We start from the raw sequence: 20,354 nt of genomic DNA on the forward strand, positions 1-20,354 counted from the left end.
TACTAATCTTCCAATTCTAATGAAAATTCATATCATTGTTGGTAAGGTATCTTATTCAAAAGAAGGTTGGATATTACTCATTATATAATCGATCAATCAAACAATAAGGAAAGCGATTTGAAAAATAGTATTGTGCTTCATTCTTAAAATAATGTTTGTATCAAAAGAACATCTCATATATTATGTCCAATTAATATGATAGACAAGATAACGTACTTTCATCATGAAAGTAATATAACATTATTTAGAAGAGATTATATCATATATTTAGGAAAGGATATCAATAAATAATATTTCAAAGTCTTTGAAAGCATGTCATTCAAAGGTGATCATGCATAGGGATAGTGGAAATAAAAAATAGTCAAAAGAATGTTTTTTTATTAAATGAGAATGTTTGCTTTATTGATATTAATATATGTATTATAACATTTTGGAATTTGCAATATTAGAAAGTAAATGTGGAAGAAGTGAAAAATCCGGTTTTTCCATTTCTCACAAACTTTGCAACAAAAGGAATTAAAGAGGTTTTTATTGTTTTTTATAATAAACTTCCTTATGAATCTAAATATGAATATGGAAGGAAATACTTATACTTTAATATTTATGATTTAAATTTAAATATGAACATAGAATGAAATCCTTATGTTTTGAGATTTATATCTTGGATGGTAATCTACTATTTCTTCTAAGAAAAACAATTCAAAATCAAGATAATAAATCAATTCATTCATAATTTCACTCATAAATAGTGTTTCCTTCATTTTAGTGTTCTATAAAAAATTTCTACATATTTTCATCCTTTACCAATGAAACAAACGAAAAATTAATTAAATTACAATCGGCCAAACTCCCAAGAAAGAGACATTTTAGGTCATAACAATGACTAGTATAGATTTTGTTTCCTTAGAATCATTCTTCACGTGTTTCTTTGGTAACTAGAGAAATTGACAACTAGGTTGGGATCGTACTCGTGTGACATGGAGTCATTGCAATCGTTACGAATATACCTATAGGGCCTATGACTTATCCTCATTCTCATAGACTATGTTACTTATGGGATCGTACTCGTGTGACATGGAGTCATTGCAATCGTTACGAATATACCTATAGGGCCTATGACTTATCCTCATTCTCATAGACTATGCTACTTATGGGAGATTTGAACCTCCGATCTCTTATTTTACACAATACTTCATAGTGATATCCAACTAAATTGAACCTAGGGAAAAAACCATTTTCCACCATTATTTTTGATGTATAACTTTATTTTATTTTTTTAGCCTTGAAATATGTTGGTTTTTGGAAGTTCCAAAATAAATGTATGGATTATTTTGATGTTTTAAGCAAGGAAAACTTGAAAGGTAAAATAAATCCTATATTCATATCAAATGATTTATGGAACAAATAGTGTGTAGTGATTGAACTTTATAAAAATGGTTCATTGACATTCTCACCTAACATCATCAAGTAAAATGACTTCATTCATAATAAAATAAAACATTGTGGAACTAATAATTTTCTACCATTGTATGACATTGACGAAGTAGAATCTCATTAATGATGTAGAGAAAATAATATTAATATATATATATATATATATATATATAATGTAATGAGCATTATAACTATTTATGTAAAAACATTATAAAAATTTTACTAACAAACCAAAAATAAAAAATTATTAGAAATATGGTTTGTGAATATTTTAAAATTTACTAGCAAACCAAAAATAAAAAAATATTAGAACTAGCATTTGCACCACATGTTGCAAAGGAAACGCCGTAAGGCGGTATAAGGAATAATAGCATAAAAAAAGAAATTTTCGTAAGTTATCTGAGTATGTTTCTAGTTGCAAACCATTAATCATTAACCCCAAACACATACTCTCTAAATGACAAAGAGAGTTTAAAAAGTGGAATGTTATCATTCATGTTTATATTTTGAGCCCATTAAAAAATCACCGATTACGAGATTTCACAATTAAGAGACTTCACAATAAGGCAGTCCCTTTTTAGAGGATTTGTAATGTCTGTGTCATGTAAATCACCCAGACATTTATGTAATATTTACAACATAAAAATGCTACATGAGTGGCATAAGAAGGAAAGTGTGTTGATACGAAGCTACTCTTTGTTTTACACTTTCACCCATGAAGAAATGTCAAAACAAAGCAGATAGGAAGGTACCTTATAAAGAGTCTAGGTGTTTTAAGCCTTGATGAAGGCCACATTCCTCAGAGTCACAAGTCAAAGATTTGGAATTTATTAATGAGAGTGAATTCAAGGCTTTGAACTCTGCAATATGAATACAGAGAAACACTCCTTTCGTCCACTTTGTGACTTATTATCAAGATAAAACATAGGTGTATAATGTATTCATGAAGACAGATCAATGTCAAGACAAATAAAACTGGTGTTCTTTGTAAATTGTCTCTGTTCTTCTAAACACATGCACGCATGCAATACCCAACTTTTTGTTGGTATTGTTGCATAACTGCTAGGTTTTGCCCACGCCTACCTTGCATGAGGAATTGATCACAAACCAAATATAAATGTCATTTTCTGCTAAATTTATCATGCAACCCAAACTATCCATCTTGCCAGCAGAAGACAAATAATCAGTATAAACTATGAGCATGAACAATATGAGCAGGAACAAGGCACTTGTCACAACATGCATATTGTTCCATTTCTGCGAGTACAACAGTCCACCTGAATACAAAGAAACACTCCTACGCTCCTTTAGTCCACTTTGTAACTTGTTATCAAAATAGAGGATAGTTGTATAATGTATTCATGAAGACAGATCAATGTCAAGACAAACAAAGCTGGTGTTCTTTGTATGTTGTCTCCATTCTTCTTAACACATGCACGCATGTAATACCCGTCTTTTTGTTGATATTGTTGCAAAACTGCTAGGTTTTGCCCACCCCTACCATTGCATGAGGAACTGATCACAAACCACATATAAATGTCAATTGCCTGCGAAATTTATAATGCATCCCAAACTATCCATTTACCTCTCGTAAAATTCCATTCATTTTAATACCAAAAGTATCCTTAAAAACTTTCTTGATAGCATTAATCTCTGCCATATCTCCTACTTGGGTTGAGGTTGCATATGCATTGATATAGTTAAATTGCAGTGTTATTGAGGATACGATAACTGGTCATTAAGAATTTATAAGTTTCAATAAAATATTAAAACTGTACTAATTCTACAACACTGATGTGATCCTTTATTAAAAAACCAAAAGCACTGACCTCCTTTGGTAAAATTCCTGCATCTTCCATAGCTTTCCGAATGCAAATTAAATCTCCAAGTCCATCAGAGTGTGGATCGGTCATCTGGAAAACATCACAAGGGACAGTTCAGCTTACGTTGGGCTTTTGATTGAAATCTCAATAATTTCAGGGATCATGGCTTTGAATGTTGACGTAATTTTTGAAATCTTAAAGCGAGTGGATGGCGGAACAATTGCTAATGTAGAGTGTGTGCCCTCTTTATTTTCTGCTCTGCAACAAGAGAAGATCATGGTTGGCTATGCTTCTCACTATGACTTTGCAATATTTACATAACATTCCCATTAACATTGGAAATATAGAATGCATAAATTATTGCAATCCTCTACTATGGTATGATTTTTTCCTCCACTTGTTCCACAAATTTGACCATTTCGGTTTGTAGGAAAACTTCTGTGGGTCATTGAATTCTATGCCAATATGCTTGTATAATCGTAGCACCATGTGTTGATGCATTGACTACAAATGGTCTGCATTCTGCTATCGATTAGGAAACTTCTGAGTCCATTACCAAAAAGCATGTGTTGTGCCACTTCACTCTCCATATGCCATGGAATTTTGGCAATCTTGCTTTTTTCCAGTGGTAATATTATACAGCTAATCCAAGACAACCGCATAAATTATTATTAGATGTCATCCTATAGATCAAAATGACAAAAGGATGGCAGGTGGTGCCTTTCTGGACAGTAGGGTGTCTAAAAGGGTAGCCTGGTTCCTTAAGTGTTGTCTTGCTTCACTATACTATTTCATGTTTCAACATGTTAAAAGATGGATTGGAATTTCCATAAGGAGCTTCATCATTCAAAGAGACAAGAATGATCCAGCTGGAAGTAGGGGATATTTTGGAATTTGTTTCCAATGAATTGCCAGACAAGCCAAGGGCAATTTATGCCCTCTTAGTGCAATGCATGCCAAGAAGTTCAGAATATTTAGCTTTTTACTTGGAGACACTTTTGAGCCAATACCAAGCAAGCACTAGAAGCAATTCTTTGCGAGATATCACAAAATGCCCAGCTTGATTTCTGCAGGTATTAAATTTGCAGAAGCCAGGTTTTAATCTTGTATACTCTGTATTAGAGTTAGTTAACATTATCTCTCATGGCAACGAGGCAGAATTATATATTGCAAGGTTGAAGAAATTCTATAGACTTTTCAGTAGTACTACTCTCTTGCACTGATCTCTGAAAGAGTATATTGTAGATACCTTTAGCTCAGCTTCAACAGAAAAGCTGCTCAACAGGTTCATGATATGCCTGACAGAATATTGTCTTGAAATAGTTTCTGATGTTTTTTCGTTGTTGAACAACATGGTGTTTCAAATAGAGAGTGGAGAAAGCATTGATTGCTACTGTTAGTTCCTTGTGGGTTTGCACACCGCTCAGGCGGGAAATGCAATTTCCTTAACAAACGCTAATCTTCCAGGGAATAAAATATCGTTGTTAGTTGAAATTACAAGTTTACAAACAAATGATGAGGCTTTGGGAAATTGTTTGAAGGGGTTTCCTTGTGTTAAGAATCAGGGAAGATATGGCTATATTGATGTGTACATGGACACTTATTTTCAATTGCTCCAAGAGGATTTCTTATGGGGTTTGAATAAGGGTATCTCTGCTCTAAGGAAGAATTCATTACAGGATGCGCCAAGGCACTTGATGATTTGGAAAAATGGTTATGTTCTGGGAATCCATTTCGATGGAAGCTATTCACAACTGTGGCTATACATGTAAAGAAGTTGAAGAAATATAAGCGTCCTCTGTCTGGAAGCCTTCTTTGTCTCTCCGATGATGGAGGGAACTTTGAGTCTCAATTTGGGGTGTTGTGGCTCACTGTGAATATTCTGTGAATGGAATGATCATGTTTGCAAGGATTGTGGATGGAAGAAGCGAAACAGGAGAAGTGGAGATCCAGGCAATTGGCTGAATCTTGTGTGCGAGCTCGAATATTGTGATAGTTGAAAGCCCTACATTTTACAAGGCCTATCGACCTGTATTGAAAGCATTGCAGGAGAAAGATATGGTAAGGGTCATTTCACTAGCAATCGAACCAAATAGAATATCCTCCTTTGCAACTAAGAAAGGTTGAATCCTCTTTGTTTGATACAATGGAGGAAGCCCTGTGGTGGACCTGACGAGGATACTTTGGTCAAAATCCCACCATGTAACTTGTGGCCCTTGGATTGTCACCCAATATGTAATCAACCGACAAGATAAAGGTTTTAGCCAATAGATTGGAGAAAATTTCAGTATTTCTAGATCTTAGAGAAACTAAATTATCATCGTGAATAACCATAACCCACCAAGAAGACATTGGTTCTCAGATCAAATTTAGGTGATCATTGGTCTATACGTGTGACTTAGCAAATCCAAACAATTCTGATGGATTTACTTGTGCACCCTGAGATAGTTTAGAGACGACTTACAATTTTCTCTTTGATTTGTATATACAATATTTATATGTATATACAATCTTTCTATATTCTCGATTCTTGACTACTGCCATCTAAGACTGATAAACAAAATTCTAACCAGTTTACTTGAAGTTGGTAGATTGTGTTGCAATATTTACATAACTATTGGTAGATTGGAAATATAGAATGCATTAACTATTGCAATCCTCTACTATGGCATGATTTGTTCCTCTACTTGTTCCACAAATTTGACCATTTCAATTGTGCAAGAAAACTTTGGTGGGTCATTGAATTCTATGAAAATACACTTGTATAATCACAACACCATGTACTGATGCATTGACTGCTAATAGCCAACATTCTGCTATCGATTAGGAAACTTCTGAGTCCATTGCCAAAGAGCATATGTTGTGCCACTGCACTCTCCATATGCCATGGGATTTTGGCAATCTTCCTTTTTTTGAGTTATACAACTAATCCATGACACCCACATAAACTATTATTAGATATCATCCTATAGATCAAAATGACAAAAAGGATGGCAGGTGGTGCCTTTCTGGGCAGCAAGGTATCTAAAAGGTATTCTAGTTTCTTATGTAGTGCCTTGCTTCCCTATATTATTTCATGATTCAATATTTTAAAAGACGGATCAGAATTTCTATAAGTAGCTTCATCATTCAATAATAGTCCATTCTTGTCCTCCATGTTGCTCTCCCTTTTTTTTAATCTCCAACCGCTTCCTGATCTGAGACAATTTTTCTCTTAATTATCTTAAATTTTAATTCTACTTCTTGTTCTATCACCCTTCTCTTCAAATTGTGGAATTCGCTTTTCACATTTTTTGAGTCAGCTTCCACACTATTTTCCCTTCTCAAGGTTATTCTAACGAGGACATTGGAATTGCTTTCCAACAGAAGACAAATAATCAGAGTAGAATATGAGCAGGAATAAGGAACTTGTCACAACATGCATATTGTTCCATTTCTGTGAGTACAACAGTCCACCTGAATACAGAGAAACACTCACTTAGTCCACTTTGTGACTTTTTATCAAGATAGAGCATAGGTGTATAATGTATTCATGAAGACAAATCAATGTCAAGACAAACAAATCTGGTGTTCTTTGTATGCTTTCTCCATTCTTGTGCATGGAACATTTCTGTGAGTACAACAATCCACCTGAATACAGAGAAACACTCATTTAGTCCACTTTGTGACTTGTTATCAAGATAGAGCATAGGTGTATAATGTATTCATGAAGACAAATCAATGTCAAGACAAACAAATCTGGTGTTCTTTGTACGTTTTCTCCATTCTTTTGAACACATGCACACATGTAATACCCATCTTTTTGTTGGTATTGTTGCAGAACTGCTAGGTTTTGCCCACCCCTACCTTGCATGAGGAACTGATAATAAACCACATATAAATGTCAATTGTCTGCTAAATTTATCATGCAGCCCAAACTATATCTCTGGTAAAATTCCATTCAATTTAATACTAGAAGTATCCTTAAAAACCTTATCGATAGCATTAATCTATGCCAGATCTCCTACTTTGGTTGAGGTTGAATGTGCATTGATATGGTTGACCTACATTGTTATTGAGGATATGATAATTGGTAATTAAGCATTTACAAGTTTCAATAAAATATTAAAACTGTAGTAATTCTACAACATTGATAATCCTTTATTAAAAAATCAAAAACACTGACCTCCTTTGGTAAACTTCCTACATCTGCCAGAGCTTTCCGAATGCACATTGAAACTCCAAGTCCATCAGAGTGTGGATATGTCATGTGGAAAGCATCACAAGTGACAGTTCAGCTTACGTTGGGCTTTTGATTGAATTCTCAAGAATTTCAGGGATCATGGCTGTGAATGTTGACCTAGTTTTTGAAATCTTAAAGCCAACAATTTCCAATGCAGAGTGTGCATCCTCTCTATTTTATGCTCTGCAACAAAAGGAGAGCACAATTGGTAGGAATGATGCTTCTCACTATGGACTTCCACTATAAATGAAACCCTCTCTCTGTAAACAGAACCGTTGGAAAACAATCTGTGTATAACTCCTACTTGTTGGAGAGGACTTTGGCTTAGGTTTTGGATTTTGAGGTAGATCATGAGTTGGAGCAGGGGAACCTGAACCTGATCCAGGCCTAGGAACAACAATTTAAAGAAACAACCATTAGAACACCACCAACAACATCATCACTAAAACAAACTAAAACCAAATTAATTGCATCCTATAAGAGAAGGCTACTTGGAAGACTCTGGTCATTTCCAGCAATTCCCCTATAAAGTCTGGCCAAAAATCCCACCATAGGCCATTTCCAGCAATCCCCCCCCTAAAGTCTAGCCAAAAATCCCACCATAGGCCTACTGTTGTAGGTTGTAGGTTTTTTCCGCTGATAGTTGTCTCTTGCATCTACGAAGTTATCATTGTTATCAGGTCCTGCAACAACAATACCAAATAAAACGTTAGGGTCATTCCACTAGCAATCAAACCATATCGAATATCCTCCTTTGCAACTAAGAAAGGTTGAATCCTCGAATCCTCTTTGTGATGCAATGGAGCAAGCCCTGTGGTGGAACTGACGAGGACACTTTGGTCCATATCCCACCATGTAACTTGTGGCCCTTGGATTGTCACCCAGTATGCAATCAACCTGCAAGAGAAAGATTTTAGCCAATAGACTGGAGAAAATTTCAGTATTTCTAGCTCGTAGGCTAACTGAATTATCATAACGAATAATCATAACTCACCAAGAAGACATTCCAGGCACCAAAAGCAATGTTCTGCGAGATATTAGAAAATGCCCAGCTGGATTTCTGCAGGTATTAAATTTACAGAAGTCAGGTTTTAAACTTGTATACTCTGTATTAGAGTTAGTTAACATTATCTCGCATGGAAATGAGGCAGAATTATATACTGCAAGGTTGAAGAAATTCTATAGGATTTTCAGTGGTACTTCTCTCTTGCATTGGTATCTGGAAGAGTATATTGTAGATATATTCAACTCAGCATCAGCAGAAAAGCTGCTCAAGAAGTTCATAATACGCCTTGCAGAATACTATCCTAAAACAGTTTATGATGTTTTTACGTTGTTGAATGACGTGTGTCAAAGAAAGAGTGGAGAAAACATTGATTGCCACTGCCAGTTCCTTCTGGGTTTGCTCACCGCTTAGGCGGGAAATGCAATTTCCTTAACGAACGTTAATCTTCCATGGAATAAAATGTCGTTGTTACCTGAAATTACAGGTTTACAAACATATGATGAGGCTTTGGGAAATTGTTTGAAGGGGTTCCCTTGTGTTAAGAAGGGAAGCTATGGCTCTATTGATGTGTACATGGACACTTATTTTTTATTGCTCCACGAGGATTGCATCTGGGGTTTGAAGAAGGGTATCTCTGTTCTCAGGAAGAAGTCATTACAGGATGCGCCAAGGAACTTGAAGATTTGGAAAAATGGTTATGTTCCAGGAATCCATTTCGGTGGAAGCTGTTCTGGCAAGTATAAATATTTTAAATGTAAAAATTATGACATGAATAATGCAATTGTATTCACATATTACTGTAACAAAAAAGTAGTGATAAATTTATCCACCCGGCATTGTATTAAATATTTAATAAAAGTTAATATGCATGAACAAAAAATATATATTTTACCAATTTTGTATTACAAACTTAATAAAAATTAACATGCGTGAATACAAAAATATATATTTTACCAATTTTAGAATTACTCCAGTTTTTCTGTAAATCCAACTTACATTTGAGTTGTGTGCAGTGACTTCATTTTTTATCTGTAATATTCCTTATGGCAAGAACTATACTAATTACTTCGATGAATAGTTTAAGACTTTAAGTTGATTAACTATTGCAATCCTCTACTATGGCATGATTTGTTCCTCTACTTGTTCCACAAATTTGACCATTTCAATTGTGCAAGAAAACTTCGGTGGTTCATTGAATTCTATGAAAATACACTTGTATAATCACAACACCATGTACTGATGCATTGACTGCTAATAGCCAGCATTCTGCTATCGATTAGGAAACTTCTGAGTCCATTGCCAAAGAGCATATGTTGTGCCACTGCACTCTCCATATGCCATGGGATTTTGGCAATCTTCCTTTTTTCCAGTTATACAACTAATCCATGACACCCACAAAAACTATTATTAGATATCATCCTATAGATCAAAATGACAAAAAGGATGGCAGGTGGTGCCTTTTTGGGCAGCAGGGTATCTAAAAGGTTGTCTGGTTCCTTATGTAGTGCCTTGCTTCCCTATATTATTTCATGTTTCAATATTTTAAAAGATGGATTAGAATTTCTATAAGGAGCTTCATCATTCAATAATAGTCCATTCTTGTCCTCCATGCTGCTCTCCCTTTTTTTTAATCTCCAACCGCTTCCTGATCTGAGACAATTTTTCTCTTAATTATCTTAAATTTTAATTCTACTTCTTGTTCTATCACCCTTCTCTTCAAATTGTGGAATTCGCTTTTCACATTTTTTGAGTCAGCTTCCACACTATTTTCCCTTCTCAAGGTTATTCTAACGAGGACATTGGAATTGCTTTCCAGCAGAAGACAAATAATCAGAGTAGAATATGAGCAAGAATAAGGCACTTGTCACAACATGCATATTGTTCCATTTCTGTGAGTACAATAGTCCACTTGAATACAGAGAAACACTTATTTTTTCCACTTTGTGACTTGTTATCAAGATAGAGCATAGGTGTATAATGTATTCATGAGGACAGATCAATGTCAAGACAAACAAATTTGGTGTTCTTTATACGTTTTCTCCATTCTTTTGAACACATGCACACATGTAATACCCATCTTTTTGTTGGTATTGTTCCAGACCTGCTAGGTTTTTCCCACCCCTACCTTGCATGAGGAACTGATAATAAACCACATATAAATGTCAATTGTTTGCTAAATTTATCACCCAAACTATATCTCTGGTAAAATTCCATTCAATTTGATACTAGAAGTATCCTTAAGAACCTTATCGATAGCATTAATCTATGCCAGATCTCCTACTTGGGTTGAGGTTGCATGTGCATTGATATAGTTGACCTGCATTGTTATTGAGGATATGATAATTGGTAATTAAGCATTTACAAGTTTCAATAAAATATTAAAACTGTAGTAATTCTACAACATTGATAATCCTTTATTAAAAAATCAAAAACACTGACCTCCTTTGGTAAACTTCCTACATCTGCCAGAGCTTTCCGAATGCACATTGAAACTCCAAGTCCATCAGAGTGTGGATATGTCATGTGGAAAGCATCACAAGTGATAGTTCAGCTCACGTTGGGCTTTTGATTGAATTCTCAAGAATTTCAGGGATCATGGCTGTGAATGTTGACCTAGTTTTTGAAATCTTAAAGCCAACCATTTCCAATGCAGAGTGTGCATCCTCTCTATTTTTGCTCTGCAACAAAAGGAGAGCACAATTGGTAGGAATGAAGCTTCTCACTATGGACTTCCACTATAAATGAAACCCTCTCTCTGTAAACAGAACCGTTGGAAATTTATCTGTGTATAGCTCCTACTTGTTGGAGAGGACTTTGGCTTAGGTTTTGGATTTTGAGGTAGATCATGAGTTGGAGCAGGGGAACCTGAACCTGATCCAGGCTAGGAACAACAATTTAAAGAAACAACCATTAGAACACCACCAATAACATCATCACTAAAACAAACTAAAACCAAATTAATTGCATCCTATAAGAGAAGGCTACTTGGAAGACTCTAGTCATTTCCAGCAATTCCCCTATAATGTTTGGCTAAAAATCCCACCATAGGCCATTTCCAGCAATTCTCCCCCCCCCCCCCCTTAATTTCTGGCCAAAAATCCCACCATAGGCCTACTGTTGTAGGTTGTAGGTTTTGTCCGCTGATAGTTGTCTCTTGCATCTATGAAGTTATCATTGTTATCAGGTCCTGCAACAACAATACCAAATAAAACATTAGGGTCATTCCACTAGCAATCAAACCATATCGAATATCCTCCTTTGCAACTAAGAAAGGTTGAATCCTCGAATCCTCTTTGTGATGCAATGGAGGAAGCCCTGTGGTGGAACTGACGAGGATACTTTGGTCCATATCCCACCATGTAACTTGTGGCCCTTCGATTGTCACCCAGTATGCAATCAACCTGCAAGAGAAAGATTTTAGCCAATAGACTGGAGAAAATTTCAGTATTTCTAGCTCGTAGGCTAACTGAATTATCATAACGAATAATCATGACTCACCAAGAAGACATTCCAAGCACCAAAAGCAATGTTCTGCGAGACATTAGAAAATGCCCAGCTGGATTTCTGCAGGTATTAAATTTACAGAAGCCGGGTTTTAAACTTGTATACTCTGTATTAGAGTTAGTTAACATTATCTCGCATGGCAACGAGGCAGAATTATATACTGCAAGGTTGAAGAAATTCTATAGGAATTTCAGTGGTACTTCTCTCTTGCATTGGTGTTGTTGGGAAAAGTATCCAATACGGAATGACCCTATCCCACTCTAAGGGTGATAGTACCTCAGCAACAACCGAATGCAAAGCTATTCAAGATTACTTCTTTATGAGATGTAAGAGAGGGGAGAAAAAGATCCACTAACCGTTATCTTCCGCTAATGTTTGATCCAATCTTCTCTCCTTGCTGCTTGCTCCCAGCTCCTTGCTCTTTCACTGGCCCAGCTACACAAAGATCCTGCAAAAGCACAAGAAAGGGAAACTACAAGAAGCATACATCCATAATTGATTCAAGGATTAGAATAAATCAAATATACAAGCATCAATACGCCACAGAGACACATGCATATAGAAGAACCTCAAATGCTTTATTAATGGAAGAAGTAAAGTTCCGAGAGTGTTACAACCATAAGAGGCCCAATCCAACAACACCTCCCAGCAGAAAGCAATCTCCTCTTCACCTCCTTCAAAGCAATCACCCAATAGTTCTATACTCAAACCAACAGCACTTCCTTACATTCACAAGATTCTAGCCTCCCATAGACCTCATGAGAGAGCTCTATATATAGGAGCTTTGGAGAAAGGATGAGTCAGCTTGAGCTTGGCATGAAGCTGACTAGTGTCCTCTCCCACTTCAGTTATACTTCAGTTCTTGAGTCCACTTGGAGGTTCTTTCTTCCACTTGGAGATCTAGACCCTCTTACTCATCACCAGTCGAATTCCTTGATGCAAGTGTCACTTTGGACGCTTCCTGGGCTCTGACACCTTGAGGAATGAGTCTGCCACATGTCCAAACACGTTCAGCGCAGGTAGCTAGTGTAGCAGTTGACATTCAGTGTAGGTAGCCAGTGTAGCAGTTGACATTCAGTGCAGGTATCCAGTGTAGCAGTTGACATGATCTAGAATTTGCTTGTTTTTGAGTGTTTTCAGGTGGAGAACTGATATTTAGTGCTGTGGTTTGCTGACCTTGTTCCTCTAGGGGTAGGAACAACATGTTTAGGGACTTTGGATCCCTCAGATTATTGACATTTCATGCTTCATGCTGTTAGGCACAAAAATGTCTATAAAAGTTGCCCCCTAAAGTATGAGGTCATTTATCGGGTGAAATGCTTTATCAGGAGGATCCGAAGTTCATTCAATCGCTGAGAGGTGACCTGTAATAAATACAATACAATACATTATTTTTCATTCTGCTTTCATGATCTAGCTGAGGCGGGCATTCCCATGCTCAGCTTTATAAATTCATTTTGGTACATAGAACAGACGATCGTCTGATGGTAGACTGATAATTCTCTGCTGAAATTATCATCCTTTGAGTAGGATGATCATCTGCTGCAATGATGTACATGTCAAATGTCTTTATATCCTGAATATATATCGCAGCCCAGATGGATGAAACTAGATCCGGGGTCTTCAAACTCGTTCGATCTTCACTCTAAGTACAAGTCGATCCATGTGAGAATTGCGCTGAAGTCGAACATGGAAAGACATCGCTTGATTACCGGTCAATAATGTAAACCGTTAACAAGCGCGAGAGGAATCACCGATAATGATAATGACCCTCAAGGTACTGCAGTACAATTCACGTGGTTTGAATATAGGACTTGGCGTCGAACACCACGCAAAATCTTCTGGTCGAAGGTCATTGATGTATACCTGTCGCCGGAAGTGAGAAACTTGCCATTGAGGCATGCAAGCTTCAAAGTACTAAGGGGGTTGTTCCTAGGTCAAATTCCTGGATAATGAGCTGAAGTCGACAAGAAGCGATCCGTCAACGGAGGGCCTTAATGAATCCCACATCAATGACACAGAACGGAGCTAATGATTTTAGTGGAGGTGAAAACAATCTGTGAAATATGATTCAGGGTGGCGATCATGGGTGGATGAAGGATAATGTATGGCAGTGGATGGGACACGGTTGACTCTTTTTTAACAACATCTCTTGAACATATAACGACACTGATGTGATGGATCGGTAGCATTACACCAAATGTGGATGGTTTGGCGAGGACAATGGTGATGAGACCGGTGAATGAAACAACCCAACCCGATGTGATACGGAGGACAAAGTGTCATGTTCAAGAGCGAATTGCTACCATTAAAGCTTTGAGGTTCTCCCAATTTTTTCCCCAGTCATTTCTGACCAGTACCTCTTTATTTTTGTCAAGCTTGAGGAGGATAACATATGCTTGTTCTATAACCTACCCTTCGGGCAAGCCCATTGCTATGTTTTAACGAGCCTAGCGATAGGGAAACTCGTTCTCGTCTAAAGACAAGTTTGTCGCTATTTGATCATTTTAATGAGTCTAACGACAAGGAAAACTCGGTCCTTTTCATTTTTAGAGAGTCTTAAAAGGTACAGAAAGTTAACTCCAAAATTCCTTTTTCGTCATCTAATCCCTTAAGTCCGAAAAAGTATAAAACAATACAGAAGGGATGAGTTTTCGATAGTTTTAACGAGCCGAACAAAACAAGCGCTCGATCTTTTTGTGCAATAATCTCTCAGGTCCAAAAAGATTAAAATCTAGAGGAGGGATAGCTCTTCCGGTCGTTTAACGAGCTGGAAGGCCAAAACTCGGCAATCTTTTCATATTTTACGAGTCAGTTGAAAAGAGCTTAAAGAAGACTCGTCTTTCGAGGAACGAGTGATGAACAGGGATAGCAGCTGATTCCAGGTACAGGTTGGAATTTTCCAATCACGGCAGTGTCACAAGGATGGCTAGGTGAAATCACTCTTCGCAGCTGTTCCTCAAAATGGGTAAACAATCATATGGAGGTGAACGATCGGCCAAATGAAAGTGGAGGTGGCAGGTGCAAAACACGACCAAGGCTTTTATGGTTGATCAAGTTACATACTTAATGGTTATTTACCGAGATGGGTTCATTTTTTAACGAGCTTGAATGCGCCAAAACACTGCTCAATCTTATGTTTATTTTTTAACGAGCATGAACTATGTGCTAAAACTGCTCGGAGATAAGTTTGCATGCCCCCAGCATAATAATGCAAATCGAGGTGCATGCCCCCCAAGCTTCATTGCATTCAACTCGGTGGTTGGAATGAAGGTTTACCTTTGAGAAAGGGGATTTGTTTCATTTTTTAATGAGGTTGACACAAGATAAGAACCGTCCTCGGAGTCCAAATCCATCAGACATAGAAGGTTTCATATTCCACTGTGGCCACTTCCGCCAGATTACTTGGAGGCGGTAGGGAAAAAGTACCCATTAAGGCAGGGTCTTTTAGGAGACCTACTTCGATATTTTGGAGCGAATGATTCCTTCCATGGATCATTGGAATGCTTCCCGTAACTTGTGGACTGTTGGGGAGAAAAGTTTGTTGGTCGACGATTGTAATTCCTCCTTGGAAGGGAAATGCAATCTTCCTGAAGTAGGTCGACACAACTGCGACCATGGCATAGATCCATGGTCTTCCGAGTAGGATGTTGTAATCGAGGTTTCCATCAATTACTTCAACATCAATTCCTACTGTTTTGCCCCCCAGTTCAACTTGCAAGTTACTTAAAATCCCGTATGGAGTGTATGATCGTCCATCAAATGCTTTTAACGTCGTTGACGATTTCGACAAGGGTGGTGAGCCTAAATCTTTCCAGCAACTCATCGACATAAGACATGTAGATGCCCCCTCATCAATAATTGTTCGATGAACAGTTTTGTTGAGGGCTTTCACTTGAATAAGGAAAGCTAGTTGAGCTGGTAACTGAGGGTCATATCCTTTATGATCAAAGGCGCCAAGATTGGAATCCATTGGGTCAATTCCACCTATTGCTGATAATAAAGCTTGTTCTTGGGAGAAGCAATTTTGCGGTACCTCAAGTGTCGACATAACGGACGGCGATTGGGCCAGGTCCTCTATTTGTGCTATTTTCGCACAAGGATTAAATGTCGATTTGTGTACTGCTCCCTTTTGCGACTTTATTATTGGCTCAGGGACGATGGGTGGCACAATTTCGGTCAAAGTTGTTGTCGAACTACTAGGTTGTTCGTTAGCCTTGTTGTTCGACAACTTTGGTTTCCTGTAATCCTTATTCCTTGTCAAAGCATCATTTTACTGCTTTGATACAGACAACATAAGCACTTGGGATCGGGAAGCATTTTGATTAGCAACCAGATTTTGACCTGGGTTGGGAAACGGATCAGTCAATACTTCTGGGGTTTTTGAACTCTTAAAGAGTTTCTTAACTTCAGCTATATGTGGACAATCTTTCGTCCAATGATCCTCATCGCATATATGACACCCTGCTAGGGGTTTCCTTTTTCTCCCTTTCTTTTTCTTCTAGCCCCCTGGTTGCTTCAGTTGTTTGCCTTTGTCGGTCGACATGGCATTTACTTCTGAGGCAAGAAGTTCTTCATTTGCATTTTGACTAGAAATTTTGCGCTTGCCAATCACGCCATCGCCGGCGTGAGAGTCATTGTTTGATTTAGGAGGAGGAGGAATTGAGAATTCCGGTCTAGGGGCGTCAGGTATTTTGTCGTAGAGTGTGTCGGACTGAGTATAGACCAAGTCTAGATATTGCGCACGAGCGATAACCTGCTCTTCCGTTACGACCCCCCCCTTTGCCACATCTTCCGTTATGGCAGGAAGTAATGACTTGATAAATCATTCAGCTAATAGTTGATTGGGAACGTACGTTTTTACCATCCTGCGACGACGTCGCCACTCATGTATATGATCAGATATGTGGGTGGCAGTCGTCTGTTTGAAGTTGGTAAGGAGTTCTGTTCTCGTTTCATACCTTATCGGTAATTGAAAATGGGTTAAAAAGGTTGTGGCTAAGGTACTGAAGTTGTCGAACGAAGCTCTAGGCAATTCAATGTACCATTTTGCCGCTGGACCCGTTAACGTCCTCTGAAAGAGGCGAAGTCTTATCAAATCATCATTCAAGGTATTCGATGAACACCATAGATGGAATGTCATCACATGATTCGACGGATCTTCACCTGGATTTCCATTAAATTTAGGAATATCTGACGGAAGTTTATGCGGAATCGCTGGCCACCAAGGGGCATAAGCAATTGGATCATTCGTCAGCCGATTTAGATCTAGTAATTCTAGAGTTGCTACAAAGGGCAACTGTTGGTTCAGGTTAGGCGAAGCATATCCAGGATAAGATGGGATCGCCTGAGCAATAGGTCTTTGCAAACCAGCATAATGCTGGCAACTTTGACAAGGTTGATGGGCATAACCATTATAGTATGGTTGCCCATTACTTACAAAGACTTGTTGCTCAGGTCCTTGATATGATTGCTGGAATGGCAGTTGTTGAAATCGAACCAGCTCTGGTTGTTGGACCATTTGCTGTTGACCAATACTGGATGATGAATCAGGATGAGGAGTCACAGTACTTGTTTGAGCCTGAGTCGCTCCAGATAAGGAGGCACTACCCTGAGATTGTGATTGAGTCATTGAGACAAGAGGTTGTTGTATTGCAACCTGAGAAACTTGGGGTTGACATACAACAGGTGGAGCTTGTACTTGCGACGCATTCACTATAGCAGGTATGGTGGGAATATTCGACACAGGGTGTACTGGTTGCACTGAATATACAACCCCTGGTTGCTGAGGCAGTATTGGTACCCAACCGCTGGATGTAATTCCAGTTTGACCTGAACTTTCTTGTAAACTCCCATATGGTTGTTCTCTAGGAGGGAACAATGAAAGAGCAAACTGCCCTCCATACGGTGGAAATCCAGTACTCAAAGGGTAAATTGGCCTTTGAAGACACATTGGATCAATTTGTTGAGTTTCAACATAAGAAATACCAGATGATAATCCGGATGAAGAAATAGGAACTAACCATGTCGTCGTCCCTGATTGGACTCCGGCTTGTTGTTGACAATTTGCCGGGACAGATGGTATACCAGCGAACATCGTTGGAATAGCAGTAGGAGGCTCTGCTACTGCTGTGTCGGACGACACAGTCCTAGATGTCGACAGTTGTTCAGACATATCTAGTCTATCCAAAAGATTTCTTAGCGATTCTACAAGAACTTACGATGCCAAAAGACTAACTTTGAAGATCAACGAGGGAATGGTGATGATTGTTCCGTTTAAAATAAATTTTAACGACGCTTAGACGCAACTTGCTTTTTCACTTTTTAAGAGTCGAGAAAAAGCTAAAGATGACTCTAGTCTCCTTCGATGTTTTAACAAGCCCGAAGTGACAAATGCTCGGATGGACTTTTTCAGTTATAGAATTTGAAAAAGGCCAAAAGAAACTGCTCTGGAGATCTAGGCAGAGGGTATGCCAAACCTTTCGCAAAACCACAGAATACGTTTTACGGTACGGGTGGTCGATCTTCGTGAATGCTGTGTTCACTGCATTGCGATCAGTAGGGCGGCCGACACGGTTTCCTATGGATAAAGGCTTTGTTCCTATAGGGGTCTCCCAATATATACGCGACGGTACGTGGGAGCACAAGTCCATATTGATACTTATCGCTTCACCGTGGAGGAATCACCCAACCACTCAACGCTAAGATATCACGTTTAACGACGCCAGAACACGTCTCTAGCTTAGACCTCTATGTGTTTGCATTATGTTTCAATGCGTTGTTATGTAAATTCAATTTATTTTAAGGTTGATCTTGTTTAGCAGTTTGCCTTTATGGATCACCACGAGATGTATAGTAACACTCCTAAATGCAGTCTAAGATGATAAGCAAGCTTTTCAATCTTTCAACTTTGAAAATCTTAACTACTGAGGGAGAAGAAAGACAACATCTTTTCACACAGATCATAGAGCACACACTAATGCACTTTTCCCTAAATCAACATGCAAGCTGTCATAATGCACATGCACAATGCAAGTATTTCTTTTCTCTTCCTTAATGTTTATGCGACACAAAAAGAAAGTTGTTGTATAACTTTGAATTCAATTTCAAGTGAAAGCAAACAAGCTTGTCCAAAATCGAAAGACACCTTAAGATTTACTTGTTTCGACACTATAAATATATAAATTCAAACCAAATGACGGAAGTAAAAGCTCAATCAGCTATGAACAGCAAACAAACTAACTCTTAATATCAAAACGACACTTTATCACAGGTCTAGATCTAAGAGGTCACAGCAAGACTAGTTCACTTTCGTTATGGGAAACTGTAAATGATACAAGAAATACACAAAGAACAATCGCAGTTTCTTTATACAACCGAGGCGGAATAGTGACAAGGAAAGTTGGTTTCAGATAGGCACATTGACTGGTAACAGGCAGCAAAAACAAGAGTGAAAACAGGGCAAGAAACAACAGGAAACCCCAGTAGCACAAGGCAAGACTGGTCCAGCGCAGGTGGGACACTGTCTGTTTGACCTTCAGCGCAGGTAGCCCCTTCGGGAACTGCGCTGAAATGCAGACAGCCTTTGTACAGCCTGCACTGAAGAACGAAACTTTCGTTTCTCTTGGTTTCCGGGTCACAGATTGCTCAAAAATTCACAGTTTTTGCTCAAATCAGAAGCTATCAGTCAAGGAACCACTAAGGGATGAAAAGGAGGATGAAAAGCTATCACTAAGAGATTATTAGAGTCCTTGTGGATCAGCTCTTCAAATCATAAACTTGCCTAGAAATTGAGCTAGAGTAACTGCCCTCTACTTTGCATTTGAAAGATTCAAATACAGTTCGATTCGGTACTCCCTTTGTTTATGAAATGAATAGCAAAAACACAAAAAACCAGCAAGATATGATCCCCAGTGGAGTCGCAAATTTGTTGATGGGAAAAGTATCCAATACGGAATGACCCTATCCCACTCTAAGGGTGATAGTACCTCAGCAACAACCGAATGCAAAGCTATTCAATATTACTTATTTATGAGATGTAAGAGAGGGGAGAAAGAGATCCACTAACCGTTATCTTCCGCTAATGTTTGATCCAATCTTCTCTCCTTGCTGCTTGTTCCCAGCTCCTTGCTCTTTCACTGGCCCAACTACACAAAGATCCTGCAAAAGCACAAGAAAGGGAAACTACAAGAAGCATACATCCATAATTGATTCAAGGATTAGAATAAATCAAATATACAAGCATCAATACGCCACAGAGACACATGCATATAGAAGAACCTCAAATGCTTTATTAATGGAAGAAGTAAAGTTCTGAGAGTGTTACAACCATAAGAGGCCCAATCCAGCAACACCTCCCAGCAGA

Source organism: Pinus tabuliformis, chromosome 3_1 (assembly GCF_031772625.1).
Source record: "Pinus tabuliformis cultivar Carrire ecotype Pingquan chromosome 3_1, CPIR1, whole genome shotgun sequence".
NCBI lineage: Eukaryota > Viridiplantae > Streptophyta > Pinopsida > Pinales > Pinaceae > Pinus > Pinus tabuliformis.